Raw genomic sequence first — 15,094 nt, 5'->3', positions numbered from 1 at the left:
TTTCTTCCATGGGAGGCAACTCAGTGACACAGAATTTTCCAGCCAGAAAGATGGGATCTGCCTTTTTTAGCTTGGGCTGTGTGTAGACTTGCATGTGTAACGTCTGCAACTGGGATCTGAGACAATTGAACCTGCCTAATTGTTGCTGTGTGTATGTATGCATTGCGTGTGTGCCAGCATGGATTATACATCCTCCGTTCCCCTTGCCCCTGCTGCCTGGGGTGTGCTGTTTCTGCCACAGTTAAATGTGTCATATTTTTATTGAATAGCAACGTCCCAACCGAAGAGATAAATACAACACAGGCACAATGAATCATGGGCTCTGTGGCCTTGCTCAGCCCCAGGAGGCTGGAGCAGGCCAAGGGATGAAACACTGTGGGCTAACTCTTGTTTTCTTCACTTTAGCCTGCAAAGTGCACCCGCGTGAATTCAGAAAACAATACTCATCCTGCCTGTGCAAGAATCCAAGGATCCTAAATGGGCCAGGAGGAAAAGCATGCGCAGGAGGCAAGAGGGCCAAGTGGCATAGTGCTCCTCTCTGCACAACATCCTCCTCTGAGGAGGGGTCCAGCTGCTGCTGCTGCCTGGGGAGCCTGGCCGGGGGCTGGAGGGCACTGATCTCACCAAAAAATCCTTGCTCAGGCTAAACATGAACCTCTAACGACACTCCCACGATGAGAAGAATGAATGAAATGAAGAATGCAAACAGCAGTGCACTTGGGCACACCGTGCAAGCCTTTCCCTCTGCTCACAGCAGGGCAGGCTTCAGGACAGATGTCAAAAGATAAAGCCTGACTGGGGAAGGACCAGAGGCAGGCAGCAAGGAAGAGTGGAGGACTTGGAAACATGACCTGTGAGGGCAGGAGGAATGACGTGGCATTGGTTAATCCAGAGGAAGGAGGACTGGGGAGATGAGTTAAGCCTTAAAGTGTATAAAGGACTACCACAGAATAAGGCAGTAAATCGGCCTCCCACTGGGGATAGGGGAAAATTACAATAATATTTTGGAAAAGACATTGAGAGAAACTTTCCAACTGCAGAATAAATAAGGACTGGAAAAGATATAGTTTGGCATATCTCCACCAACAGATGTTTTTAAGACCAGGTTAGACAAACCTCTGTCAAGAATGCAGGTTTTGGCAGCAAGGAAGGACAATGTGGGGTGTTAAGATTAATTTCAGGTTGGTGTTTTTTTTTTTTGTTAGCTGATTTCACTGTGCAGAAGCCAGAAGTTTCTGGAGAAAATTTCTGCCATTGCACAGGGTGGAAGTATTCATGCACATCCTGAACATGGTGGGACTTCCCTGCAACTGCTCTGTCCAGCATGTGTGGTTTCCCTGCAGTTCAAGGACAGTCAGGTCAGGCAATCGGGGAGGTGGCAACTTTTTATCATAAAGCTATTAGAGGTTTAAGCAAAGAGCTAAGAAATTGAAGATGCAGCAAAATATTTTTTATGTAAAAGCCACTCAAACCCACCTTTATGGGCCTCTCAGTAAAGGAAGGAGTCTTTGAGGAAGATTCCATTTAAAAGCCCCATAAAAGCATTATCTATTGTTCTCGACCTTCTAATATTAGCAGGCCCAGAGCATAAATATTAATCACTTCATTGAGCAGCTGAGTGCTGCTCTGTGATGTTTCTAGCACTGCACAGGTAAGTGTGCTCCTTCCCCACTGATTCAGTCATGACTGGAAGTCACACAAATGTAGCCCAGAAAATCAGTAGTGCTGGGACACAGCAGCAGCAGCTGCCAATGCTGGGGATGGTGCAGGAATCCCTGAGCTGGCCTGGGATGTGGCTGGGACAGGACAAGAGCAGGCTTGGACAAGAGCCACCTTTATATGCTGTTCTTCTTCTGACTCTGCCCATCTCTTTAGGGTGACAAATCCAGAGGGTGAATATGACACCCAGTACTTTTCCCCGAACTGCTCGTTCTGCAGCATAGGAAAAAATGACTTGGATGAAGATGCTGATGCCAGCTTTGTTCTCCAGAAAAAAAAGCTCCGCTGGAAGGTAGGAGTCATGAGCCTGAAAAAGCCAGCACAGCTCAGCACAGCCCTCTGGAATTTGGATGCTCTCCCTCACTCCCCCTGTGGTCTCCTGTTGCTGCTTGCCTGGGGGCATGGCAAGGTGAGTGGGTGAGGTTCATCCCCCGGAGGCTCCTGGGCTCCAGCACATTGCTTTTGGTTATATGCAGATTTTGTAAGTTTCCAAAGGTAGGGGAAGGGTTGTCTCCAGCATGGGTGGTCCCTGTTCAGGTACGCTCATGGTCTGAAACCTCATTACAGCAAGAAGGGAGGGGGTGAGCAGAGTGTGTGTGTGTGTGTGTGTGTGTGTGTGTGTGTGTGTTGGGGAAGTGTTACAGTGGTTTGGCCATTTCTGCACTGTCCAGGCAGGTGAAATTGTTAAATTGTGCTTCTTTCTGCAAGAAGCACAGCACAAGGGGAATCTGAGATGGAGTCAAGGGACAGTGAGGACTTCTGCGAGAGGGGAGTGGGAAGAGGGAAGAGACAGAAAGCAAGCCCTGTGTGTTCCTGACCTGAGGGGGAGAGCAGGGGGCTTTTGTGCAGCCCCTTGCACTGACAGTAGGTACCTACCTCCACACAGTTTAAGTACAAAAGAACTGAGAAGACGCTGAGTGAAGGATCTCAGCCCAGGCTAAGACCTTTCCGAGCAAACATCCACATAAACATACCCCAATTAGTGGTAAGTGTGGGCTGGCCAGCTGCCCATCTCACTTATGTCCCTACTCAAGAGAGCCACAGGAACTCATCTGCCTTCGGGTTCAGCACATATGTAAGGCTTAACTAGCTTTTAAAGGCCAGGAAGTTCCCTAAACCACTTTGCCTGTCCAGGAAAATGTCTGCCTGCTGTGAACCCCCAGCCTCAGTGCTCATGCTCCAAAAGCAGGGAGGGTGAAAACCCACCCAAGACCTGAGTCCTGCACCTTGTTCAGGCAAGCAGGCTCTGCCTCCCTGATTTTCCCGGGCAGTGCATCAAACTGCTTGCAGAGAACATCCCATCCAGCCCCTCTGCAGCCTCAGAGAGGCACCAGGAGACATGAAAGCCACAATTCTCCCGTCAGCTCTCCCTCCAGCACCAGACTCGTACCAGCCGTAAGGGGAGTACCTGGGGAGTGCACAGGGTTACAAAGTGAACCTGAATGCTGCAACAGCTCCGGGGGCTATTTATTTTCTGAGGGTTTATTTTGTAATACTTTATGTATCCTTGCAGGTGTTTCATGTTCTCTGATGTTGGAAATCCCTTGTGAAGACCTTGCTCCGTCCAGTCGGAGCAGAGAGGTACATTGTGTGAGGGAACATCATCTGCAGCCAGGGTGGGAGTAATGCACAGTGAGATGCTGATTCTGGATACAAACTAGTAGGATATAATCCCACACCAGATGCTGACCCCTTTTAAGTTGGAAAAACATGGATGAGCCCCCGAAACAGTTTGCTTGCTTTTTCCAGTTAGCATCGGAAGCACAGCAGCCAGGATAGGCACAGTGGTACCGTGTCCTGCAGCCCCAATGGGGACTGGCACTGATTTAAGCAGGGCATTTGTTCTGGCTTGCATGGCTCAGAGTCTGAGCTTTTATCGTCGCAATAATCAGGTTGCCTTGCCTGGACTCTGATTAGTACATGGCTTGGCAAAACGTGTTGCACGCACTGATCCCTGCTTGTGCTTTTGCTTGACAGAGAAGAGGCCAAAAGTAGTTTAAGGCAGTAGCCAACTGCAGGCAGGCAGTAGCCATGTGCCCCACTTCCCACACTTCGGGCATCCCAGGGGGTGCAGGGGGTGCCCTGAGGGAGCCGTGGCCCTGAGGGCTCTCCCTGGGCAGCACTGAAATAGGTGCTGGGAGAAGCTGCCTGCGGCTCGCTAGTGAACTATTGATGTATCTGCAGCGCACATTCGAAACGAGCCCACAGTGATGGAGTTAGATGGCAGCTCTGCCTGCGCGGGGCTCCGCCGAGTCCGTAACGGGGCACGATCGTTTTCTGAGCCTTTCCACACCGAGCTCCCCGAGGCAGGCGGGCAGGGCCGGCGCTGAGGCTCCCACCGAGGGTGCTGCAGGGTGCGCGGCACTGTCCCGGCCGTGTGCGGCACCGAGCCAGCCCCCTCGGCTGGGGCTGGGGCTGGGGCTGCGCTCCGCTGCCGCTCGCCGCTCCCCGGACCGAGGGAGCACCCGGGCTGGGCTCGGGGCTGTCGCTCCGGGCAGCCGCTCCTCCTCCCCGCAGCGGTGCCGTGAGGGGCGGAGGATGAGGAGGGCGAGGAGGATGCCCCGTGCCCGCCGAGCAGCCGGGCTGGCGGCGGCGCCTCCCCCGCGCGGCGGCCCCCGCCTCCCCCGCCTCAGCGCCTTAAATGCCTCGGCCGCGGCGGCAACAAAGGCGGGCGGCGGCTGTGAGTGAGGGGCCGGCCGAGGGTCGGCGAGGCGGGGCTGGCGGTGAGCGCCTTGAGGGTCGGTGGTGGCTGAGAGGCGGCGGGGCCGGCCTGGCGGTGAGCGACTGAGGGGCAGCGGGACCGGGCTGGCGGTGAAGGAGCCACCGAGGGTGGGCGGCGGGTGAGGGCTGAGGCGCCGCGGGGGTCGCAGGTGCCGCGGGAGGACGGCAGGGCCGTGCCCCGCCCGGCGCGGTCCCGCCGCCCTCGGGGGTCTCGGGGTGGCGTGAGGCGGCCCCCGGGTGTGAGTGGGCTCCGGTGGGCAGCGTGGGGCGGACGAGCGCCAGCTCCGCTGCGGCGTAACTTTTGTTATTTCTTGTTATTTATGTTCATAACCCCCTCAGTATAAACTTCTAAGAGCGGAGCGGCAGATGTGCATGGCGGCGGCTGCCCGGGCTGCCTGTCCGCCCTGCTCCTGCTGCTCTCCCCGCTCGCCGGCGCTTTGGCAGCACACAAGTCCCCGGTGGCTGCGGAGCCCGCCCGGTGGCGGCTCCGAGGAGAGGGCATGGGCGAGGGATGAGGCAGACCCCGGCCCCTGCCGGCCTCCGGCTTGTGCTCACCCTTGCCTGAATTTGACAGCTCCCTGCTGGCCTCGGTCAGCCCGCAGGGACCCGCCAGTCGTAGCAAGGGATTTAATCTGTGAGTAATTTTAGAAGTAGCTGCATTCATCTCTACTAGCGCACAGCAGGTCAGGCTGCAGAGAGAATAAATAATGTGTGTTTTTTGTGCTGCCGTGTACTAGTCTTTCAGGGCAAATCCCTGTTCCTGCATTTGTGAGCCCCCGGTAAATCAGGGCAATGGATGGGGAGCAGGGGCTGAAGGAGCGGGAGCTGCTGCTGCTTTATGCTGTTTCCATATCTGCTTGCTGCAACTGGATCTAATCACTGACAGTGTCAAAACAGAAATATCTGCAAGGGGAAAGGTGCCATGGCAGAGCAGCTGGATGTAGCAGATTTTCTTGGCTGTGAGGGAGTGAGAAACCAGAGCTGCCTATTAATGTGTGAGGAATGAGTCTAACTCTCTCTGTATGACTCTTCCTTTAGTGGCACACTCACAGAACTGCACTTGCCAAAAGACTGATAGCTAACCTGGAATACTTTTTCTGATAACTTTAAATAGATGGGAGTGCTGTGATGCAAGGCTGCATCATCCTCCTGCTCTCAGAGGGGAGTCAGTGGAAGAAGACCCCAACTAAATGGGGTAAATGTGCATAAGGTGTATTACTGAGGGGGAGAGGGACAGCTTTCTGTCCTCAGCTTGTGCTGCAAAAACTGAGTATTGTACTGACCTTGGTAGTGCATCTTGGAAAGTCCTCCTCATCTCCTGGTGTCCAGGACAAAATACAAACACTCATCCCTCGTGTTTCATCACAGTGCCCTGGGTCCCTGTGTCAGGGAGGGTTTAGGCGGAGCTCCAAAAGCCTGAGACACTCATATAGATATGAGTGATGCTAAACCTTCCCCAGGAGGAAGAATACTAGCAGGAAAAATCTTCCCCAAAAGGCCCCTGGGACAGAGGCCAAGAGTGTCTAATGAGGCAGACTTTTCCTGTTAGCTGCAGTTCTTGTGGAAGGGCGAGGGCCTGGGGGGTTGGAGTGAGCCATGTGGGGATGCCAGGGAGCGGGCAGCCCATCTCCAGGTCTGCTCTGCTCTGGGCACCTGATCACCTCAGCTGGGCATCAACCGCTGCTCTAGAGGTGATGCAGCTGCTGAGTTGAGACACATCATCTGTTTTCTTCTGGTTCAGCAAATAAATTGGTTTGGTGATGGTGCTGCAGGGATGAGCAGCTCTGTAGTGCCAAGGTGTGTGCCCTGTCAGTGTTGGGGACAGGACAGCTGTGCAAGGCTGCAGCTTGGCTCCAGATAAATCTATCCACTGCTTTTCTTCTCTCATTTAATGGTTGCTTCTCTTAGGTAAGATAAATACAATGGAAGGAGCTGTGTTTTGTGAGTGTAGTGGGAACATTGTGGGGTCCTCTGCCAAAATGTGTGCCTCTGGCAAAAGTGGTGCATGGCCTGAAAATGGAGATGCTCGCATTAGTGAGCTGCCCCATTATCCCTGGAGCTGCAGCGCTCAGCTGGGTGTGTGTGTGTCCCCTGCTGGCAGCAAATGTGAGGTTAGGTTTCAGAGAAGAGGAATATCTGATCATATCTACTTAATTCCTGGACACAAAAATATTTGTTGATGTGTCTTTGAGCAGGCTGCCCACTCTGGTGGCTGTTGTTTGTGTGCTCTGTAACTTGGTTAAAACCAAAGAGTGGAAATGCAGGTGTATCGTTGTTCATGGAGACCTAGTTTTCTAGGGACAAAATGGGTGAGTACTTAAACCTTGTTTTGCAGTGACTGCTGGCAGAGTCATCTCCTGCAGGAGCTGGGAATACATGAGAGAAATTAGAGGTGCCAGTATGAGGTGGGCAGGGGTGGTCTAACAAAGGGCAGAGCAGATGCAGCCAGTAATGTTCTGTGTCTTCATTGTCCTTGAGACATTGCTGTGAGAGGAGCTGCAGAGGAGCTGATTGCTGTGCATTCAGAGGTTCGTGTCCCTGTGGCTCGGTCAGAGGGCAGGCGGGTGCTGAAGGGAGCCCTGCACCCAGGGGTGTGTCCCCAACACCCACACAGGCACCTCAAGCACAGCACAGTCTCACGCAGCTCCTGTCCTGCTCCGGGCTGGGGGAGCCAGCCTGTGATGGTAACGGGCCAGATTGTGTTGCCCTTTGCTCTCAGGCTGACTGATGCAGAAGACACGATTGAACTCAAGTTCTTTGGCCTCCGGGACTTCTCCTCACAGCCTTACCCTGTTGCAGTGGCAGTTTATTGAAGGGCAGAAGTGCTGCTGCAGTCGTGATCCTCGTCCCTTTCCACAGGAGAGGTTCAGTGGTGCGCACAGCCCCCGGTGAAAATGTCATTTTCCTGTGCTCTACTCAACATTTGTAAAGATCACTGTAATAGGTCTGACAGAATTGTTTTGATGATCTTTTTCAGAGTATCCAGACCTTTTCCGTAGCACTCAGATTTTGGAAGAGGGATGTAAATCACAATTCTGCCTGGGATTAGCAATCGGAGAGCATTATGAATCAATCTGATACTTTGTCTTAGTCAGAGCCCTTCTTAGAACGCTGACCTACATGTTACAGCTTTCACTGTAACTGCTTCACCAAGGACGGGCTGTGTTCCCAGTGTAAGGTGGCCCAGTGGCTGGACATGCTTGTGTTTGAAGAACATTCCTGGTGGCTTCAGATGTGCTGCTTGACTGGGTAACTTGTCAATGAAGTGTGAAATACAAGTGGTTCCTTTGAGGGTTCTTTTAATTATAATTGTGCTGATAAAAAAACTAGAAGATGAAATGAGATGCTTTCTGTATAAAGTGCTCTTAGATGTCGAGCCAGCAGGGATCATTGTTATTAGATCCTCTAATCACTTGTGTGATTAAAAACCTTGGAAAAACTTACATTTTTGAGCCACTTGATTGTAAGTAAAAATGAAAGTTTATTACCTTTCTGAATGTGTGCTGTAGCTCAGCCTTTGGTGAGCTGTGAACCCCAAGCTTCTGTAAAATCCCTCCCTGTGGGTCACTGATGGCACTGAATATGAATGCACGTCTGCTGGTTCCACTTGCAGATGAGTTTTCCTGCTGATTCCCGGAGCGACGAGGTGAACGATGATGAAAAGGAGAGTCCAGAACAGTGTCTGCAAAGCAGTGACTTGGCTGATTTAAGGCAGCACTTAAGCCCATTTCTACCTGTCATTACGATTCCAGCTCTGCAGGGTAGATTCTTTGGTTTGAAGGATGCTGGGAAGCAATGAGAAATGCATGTACTGGTGTGTGTGTGTGCTTCCTAGCACGTACCAGTAGCATGGGCCATGGTGAAGATCCTGCTGGGTGGAGTGTGTGTACAGCAGCGTGTTCACGTGCAGATCTCGGGTATGGAGCATAATTTGGCTCTGTGGGTGTCCAGGAGCTCTTTTGTGAAACCAGAACAGAGGAGGTCTGCCTTGTTTTTTGTCTCAGCAGGTTCCAAGAGGTGCCTTTGCCTAGCTAGGGTTTGCTGGTCCCTCTGCAGCATTTGGAAGGCCATGCATTTGCATGGGATGCTTGGCTTGGAGTGGCTCTGAAATTAAGAACTCTGCCACCAAGTCATCCAGTGGTCTCCAGGGTTTGCTTGTGGTGTGTTACTCACAAGTTCCCACAACCTCAGTTCTCAAACAGAGGTTGGTGTTGAAAGCTGCAGCACAGCATCTTGCAGTTTCTTTTTCTATAAATAGCTAAAATAAAAAGGTCTGTTTGTGAGGTTGGAAACATTGCACATAATAGCTTACCTTCTAACAGCAGTATGCTGAAATTCAGGGAGGCCTCTGCTTTTCTACCTTGTCTCCTGTGCCCCAGACTCCTGTGCCTGGGGATGGTTTGTCTGTACAGGCAGAAGGGAGCTCTGTGCCAGACTGTGCTAACATTTCTCTGTGCTCCTGATGTGTCTTAGCTCTGGGAACTGGCAGCTACTGAAAATGAGCTGAGCAAAGCTGCTCCTGGTACCTCAGTGCTGCTGAGGCAGTGGAGAACCCGAATGCCCCCAGCACAAGATGCCAGTCTGTCTGTCTGTCTGTACATCCCACAATGATCCCTGGGCACTGGTGGGCATGTTTGTCACAGAGCCCAGCTTGTGCCCGGGACTCCTAGGGCTGGTGGAAACTGGAAACGAGCTCATGCTCCCTTCTTTAATGTTGCATCCATTCTGCTTACAGTGGCTGCAGCAGTTTGGATTTTCAGCTGTAAAATTTTGCAGAAAAAGAAGAGTTGTTGACAGCAGCGATTAATTTTTTAATATGTATTACAGCTTGCCCTTTGTGTCTTTGTGGTACAGTGTTTGATTAGGAAATCAGAGAGGTTCCAGTCAACCTGACTGTGTCCACTGGATTTTCTGCAAATACCCTATGTGTGCCAGCAGAGTCCCAAATGTGCGGGGAGCGTGTGATGACCCTCACTGGGATGGAATGACAATAGAAAATGCCGTGGCAGTTGTGCAGCAATCACAGCTTTCTAAAGTGGATCTCCTGGGGACTGAAAAACATCTGTGGTCCTGGTTTCCCCCTGGTAATCTCAAGGATCTGCTTTTACCTTGAAATAACATTTAATGTACAACATCAGAGTAATGAGGTTTTCGTCCTAAATTTGTTTGTAAGGCAGAATCTTTAGGAAAGGCTGCAAGCAGAGCTCTGTTGCCTGCTCTCTTCTGAAGGCTCAGAGCATCCCAGAAGCAATTAGTTTATATCTTAAACTAATAAATTAATAAAAAACTTCTCAGAGAAGATGTCTTCATGCTGTGAGCTGCATTGCCTTGCAAGACTGAAAATTTGGGTGTGATCCTTTGTTAACAAAGTTGGGTTAAAGTTTATTTATTTGGTTGGGTTTTGTTTTTATCTCTTTCACTCACAGTTCAGTTCTTCCTAAATTCTTGGTTTTACTTTGATCCAGGGATGGATGATCACTGATGATCACATAAGCAATTCTTGGTTATCCCTGTGACCTGACTGTGTTCCTGCCATTCTTTGTGCTTGCAAGGGGTCTTAAAAATTAAAAATTTAGATATAGAAGACAGTAATTGTTGGGATAAAATCTCCCAGTTAGTCTCATGAGACCTTACCTGGAGGGCTGCACCCACCTGGTCTGAGGTCCCTAGCACAGGAAGGACATTGGCGTCTTGGAGCAAGTCCAGAAGAGGTCACTGGGATTATCAGAGGGATGGAGCAGCTTTCCTGTGAGGAAAGGCTGAGAGAATTGGGATTGCTGAGCCTGGAGGAGAGCAGGGGTCAGGGTGACCTCATTGTGGCCTTCCAGTGCCTGAAGGGAGCCTGCAGGAAAGGGGGAGAGGGACTTTGTACAAGAGCCTGGAGGGACAGGACAAGGAGGAACGGCTTCAAACTGGCAGAGAGTGAGTTTGGACTGGGTATTAAACTGGCAGAGAGTGAGTTTGGACTGGGTATTAGGAGCTTCTTCCCTCTGAGGGTGGAGAGGCCCTGGCACAGGGTGCCCAGAGAAGCTGTGGGTGCCCCATCCCTGGAAGTGTCCCAGGCCAGGCTGAACAGGGCTTGGAGCAGCCTAGGATAGTGCAAGGTATCCCTGCCCATGGCAGGGGGGTGGAACAAGATGATCTTTAAGGTCTCTTCCAACCCAAAACCTTCTATGATACTTTATATTTTTGGGGTTGCTTACATTTTTTATAGCTTTATATTTGTCCTTCTCCAGCAGAGCTTCAGTGTAAATAATTGTCAGGGAGTTGGATACTTTTAAAGTGAGGTCCATTAGCAGAAATGTAGCAAAGATGGAAAAGTTGTGTTCTGGCTCCTCTGGGCTGGTATTTCACAGGCAGGTCTGATGAATACTTTATATGTTTTATGAGAGTCTGGAAGGTGCTGGATGGATTTTGCTCTCATCCAGATGATGGTGTCTGTGAATATGAAGCTTGTTATTAACGGCCATTCTTGCAATCTTGAAATCCACTTTTCACAAATGCTTATGTCCAAGAGAGTGTTGCTTTCTTGGGAAGATGATCAGAGTGACTGGTTAACAAATTCCTTCCAGAGCTTGATCATGTTTACTTTGTGAAGTCTGTAGCTGCCTAGGGATCTGCCTTGCACCTTTCTGAACAGAACCCATTGTGGAGGGAAACCTCCTCCCCAGGAAGGGATGTGTGATGACTTGCTTCCAACTAATGCTGCAGGGGCAGGTTTCACTTGGACAGCGGGATTCCCAAAGGCAAAAATGGAATTAGTAGAAATAAGTGTTGCTTGTGCCTGTGACATGAAAGGGTATTTTTAGAGATATAGGATCCCCAGTGAGACAGGAAGGAAGGAAGGGCAGTGGCTGGAATGCCTTGTGTGATGGGTCAGTCAGACTTTCTGCTAATGGGACAAAGTGAGGGATCACTGGCAGTTTTAGGCTCTTCAGATTTAATTCAATGCTTGTTTAAGGAACAGCTGTCTTGACTCCTGTGGACTGAGCCACTGCCTGTGGATTGAGTGGCATCTAAAGGTGATGGAGCCTTGGAGCTGGCAGTGGCTCCGGGTGCTGCGTGCAGGGACCACTGCCAGGCTGCCTGCTGTACCAGAGAGGACTGAGCAGAGCACAAAGGTGGGGGAACCGTGTGGATGCCATGTACCTTTCTGTGGCTTTATCTGCTGATTTTCAGAGCAGTTGTTACTTGTATCTTCTGTTTTATTTTCTTTTTTATAACATAGTGTGGGTGTGGAGCGGCAATTATTTTAGGTTCTGTGGATGTGGCTCAGCTATTTCAAATGTGGTTAGAAGCGTGTTTTTAAAAATTGATGTGAACTCCCTAAAGTCTGCACCTGGGGTAACAGTCATATTAATTTGTAAGTGTGATATTGCTCCCCTCTCCCTTTCCACTCTCAATCTTGGAAACTTCTTACCACTTTGTAAATCACTTTGCAAAAGACCTGTCTCTTTCAGATGAACTACACATTCCAAGGTTAAGAAGTTTGCCTCGTTATTAGGGGAGTGCAGTTGGGTAACTATTTATTAGATATTCATGGATGAATAGTTTAATTAGATAATTGCATGCTTGCAATCTAAGGAGAAAAATTCAGAGAGGTTAATTAAGGAATGGTGAGAAAATTTGATGTCAGAAATGGTGCTAAGTTTCAGCCTAGACCCTCTTAATTAAAATTAGTTTAGTTCTTGCTGGAAGTGAATGGAAATGAAGGAGATTTAAGCTTACCATGGCTACAGATGTGGGAGTGTACCAAGGTCACTAATGCATATTAACTCATACTTTTAAAATTAATTTCTGGCACTAGTTTGGCTTGATTTTTCCCATCTGTCTTCATGCAGACAATGCTCCGGAAGCCTCGCTTATTTGAGGTATTGCAGAAATACCTTTTTCCCCCCCGCTGTTCCTTTGCGACCTCTGAGCTGAAGTTTTACTGTGGGTGAGGACGGCGAGTCAAACCCTACAGGTGATGCTGCAGATGCTTAATTGCGCACCTAAACATTGTCTTGCTGCTGCCAGAGCTTGACATCTGTGAGGTGTTCTCAGGCGTGAAGGTCGTGTCCCGCCGCACGTGGGATGGGGACCAAGGACAGAAACACCCTGCCTCTGTGGGGTGTCTGCCTCCGAGGCTGCAGGGCAGGAAGGGGCCAGCTCTGTCCCTGTGTGTCGCGGCTTGTCTTGGCTCAGCCCTGCTGAGCCGAGCCTCACACCGCCTGTGTGCCAGAGCCGGTCTCAGCAGCTCGGCCGGCAGCGGGTCGGGGCTGAGCCCATCGAGCCATCGCTGCTGTCAGACCATCTCTGGTCTTCCTTCCCGCATTCTACCCACGTGGATTTCCCCTGCTTGCTGCAACTCCCTTATCTGGAGGAAAACAAACGCGGGGTGTGGTTAAACGCTACGCAGGACTCCCAGTAAGTGGGGGGAGCAGCTGTGAGTGTGTTGCCCGCCCCCCGCATTCCCCTGAGCGCTTGTGCTGTTCTTGACCAGCTAGTGCTGGAGACTGCAGGATGGTGGTGATGATTTTTGGAGAGCGTGGACCACCGTGGCTGCCCTAAGCCCACCTGCCAGGGTTTCAGTAATCACAGGCTGTGTTTGTGGCTTGCTTTTTCCAGCACTGGCTGTTTTTCTGAAGTGAGGAGCTCAGGCTGTGTGAGAAGGTGATCATATCCTGCTTCCCCTCCTCTGAGATTGCCCCAGAGGAGTGTTTTAATGCTGTGTCTTGCAGTCTTGAAGTTGTTTTGGAGCATTTCCTTTGGCCAAATTCCTGGCTGGCTGCATGCTCCTGGAAGCCTTCTCATCCTTCTGGTATTGTTCCTTGTAACCCCCTTCAGCTCCTGCCAGATTCCTAAGCAGCCATCTCTTAGAGAGCTTTCAGTCTCTCTGGTCCTTGAGCATCTTTTAGCCCTCCCACATCCTTGGCTTTTTCTCTTAGGTTTCATGAAAACAAACCCTTGGGGAAAAAAAAATCCCAAACCAAAACCAAAAATACCACTGTGAAAACCCCTACCCACTCTCCAAATGTCCAAATACATTCTGCCTCTTTTCTCTGTAGTTGCATGTATTATTTTTCACAAAACTGAATTTAGCTGTTGGTGTTATCAGTAGTTCTAATGAATTTTTTTTATAGCCAGTTACCAGGAGACTATTACATGTCTGTTTGTGTCAAAAAGTAGGTGTAATGGTTCAGAGCAGATGAGCTGCCAAAACTACCCCCTTTAAAAAAGCCTGTGGAGAAGCTAAGTTGGTGTTGCTCACTGGAGGAAGAGATTCTTTGTCTCTGGTTTGGGGAGGAGGCTCAAGGAAGTTCAGTTCATCTTGAGCAAGGTGGGTTTGAAATGGAAATATTGGTACTGCAGTCCCTGGGGAAAGCAGTGAGAAAGTTGGTAGGTGTGGGAAAAGGATCCTGCTGAGGCATTGCTGGGACGAGGCTGTGGCTGGGTGAGTTTGGCTCAGCCATAACTTGCACAGGTCATCTTTCTCCATGGCCGTGGCATGGCTCCTGCTTGAGCTGTGGCTGTGGGGCTTGGCAGTGTCCCTTTTGCTGCATCTTATCCTGGAGGCATGGGGGAGACCGAGCCCTGCTTCAGCTTGCCTTGCAACAGGTGAGTTTCTCTGTTCCTGGAATAAAGTCCAGCCACAAGGGATTTCCTCTCTAGGGATCTCAGTAATGTCCTGGTAACTGGGTCTGTGTTTCCCCGGGCCTGTGGCCAGCCTAGCAATCAGTAACTGGATTTTCAGTTCCTACCCCTGTTCTGGGTAGCAGGGGTTGAGGTCTGGCAGCAGTGATCACATCAGTCTCGGATCCCTGACTAAGGCACTGCCCGAGAGCCTTTGCTGCTCTCTGGGTTCTTGGTTCCCAGGCCTCTCTTCTGCAGAAGACATGGTTTGGGGTTTCTTGCGCTTCTGTGGTGCTGCTGAAGTTACAGTATTTGCGTAGAGCCAATTCCTCTCAGATGATGATCACTTTCTGTTTAAGCACAAGCTGCCAATTTCCACAATTAACTGCCAGTGGTCTGCAGTGGCCCTTGACTTGTCCTAGAACTTGCTTTAATAAAAGAGAATAGGTGTTTAATGAAAGTGGAAGGACTTTTGTATTTTCTCTGGAAATACAGAAGGGGTTGCAAAGCCAGGCTCTCAGAAGGCAGGACAGCTTTTAAGATATACAGCCCAAATCTGACCTCTGTGGACTGCAGGTTCTGATTGTGTGGTTCCACAGTTGCTGCTTGGCTTGATGCTGTCTTGCTCACTGTGCATCATTGATGTGTATTTGTAATCGTTAGGTGGGGTTTTCATTTTCGTTTTTGCAGCTCTGAGGTTGTGCTTTGTGTGCTTAAGCCCTGCCCCGAGAACAGAAACACAAGCTGTCCAATAGGCCCCTCTGTGGTGCTGCTCATAAATGTCTGAGCAGCTGCAGTTCATGGTGTGTTTGTGGGAAAGCAGCTCTGTAAAGGGAGAGCTGAGGCACGCACAGGGTACTCAGCCAGTTCTGGGTGCTCTTCAGGGAAGCTGCCAGGAATTCTCTCCTCTTAATTTCTGATGTCCATGAAGTGCAGTTCTGTGGCTGAGAGCTCAGCCCATGTGCAGAGTGATCATGGGTCTGTCCTCCTGCCAGGGTCTGGCAACTAAGGATGTGAGAAGTTTATTTTAAGGTTGGTT

General features: G+C 50.3%; 1 protein-coding gene across 4 annotated transcripts in view; it reads left to right on the top strand.

The window, feature by feature from the left end:
- The first annotated feature begins 4,256 nt into the window (after positions 1-4,256).
- ST6GAL1 (ST6 beta-galactoside alpha-2,6-sialyltransferase 1) overlaps positions 4,257-15,094 on the top strand; it is a 43,011-nt gene continuing 32,173 nt past the window's right edge. For 2 of the 4 annotated variants that reach the window (XM_038145597.1, XM_038145598.1), the window contains exon 1: positions 4,257-4,495. The gene's annotated coding sequence lies outside the window, so the exon portion shown is untranslated. Of the gene's footprint in view, positions 4,496-10,975; positions 11,562-15,094 lie in introns of those variants that run through there. The other 2 variants (XM_038145600.1, XM_038145599.1) reach the window with 2 other exon arrangements.

This window comes from Motacilla alba, chromosome 9 (genome assembly GCF_015832195.1).
Source record: "Motacilla alba alba isolate MOTALB_02 chromosome 9, Motacilla_alba_V1.0_pri, whole genome shotgun sequence".
NCBI classification, from domain to species: domain Eukaryota; kingdom Metazoa; phylum Chordata; class Aves; order Passeriformes; family Motacillidae; genus Motacilla; species Motacilla alba.
The sequence above is the reverse complement of the archived record's forward strand: the minus strand, read 5'-3'. Positions and strand labels throughout refer to the sequence as shown.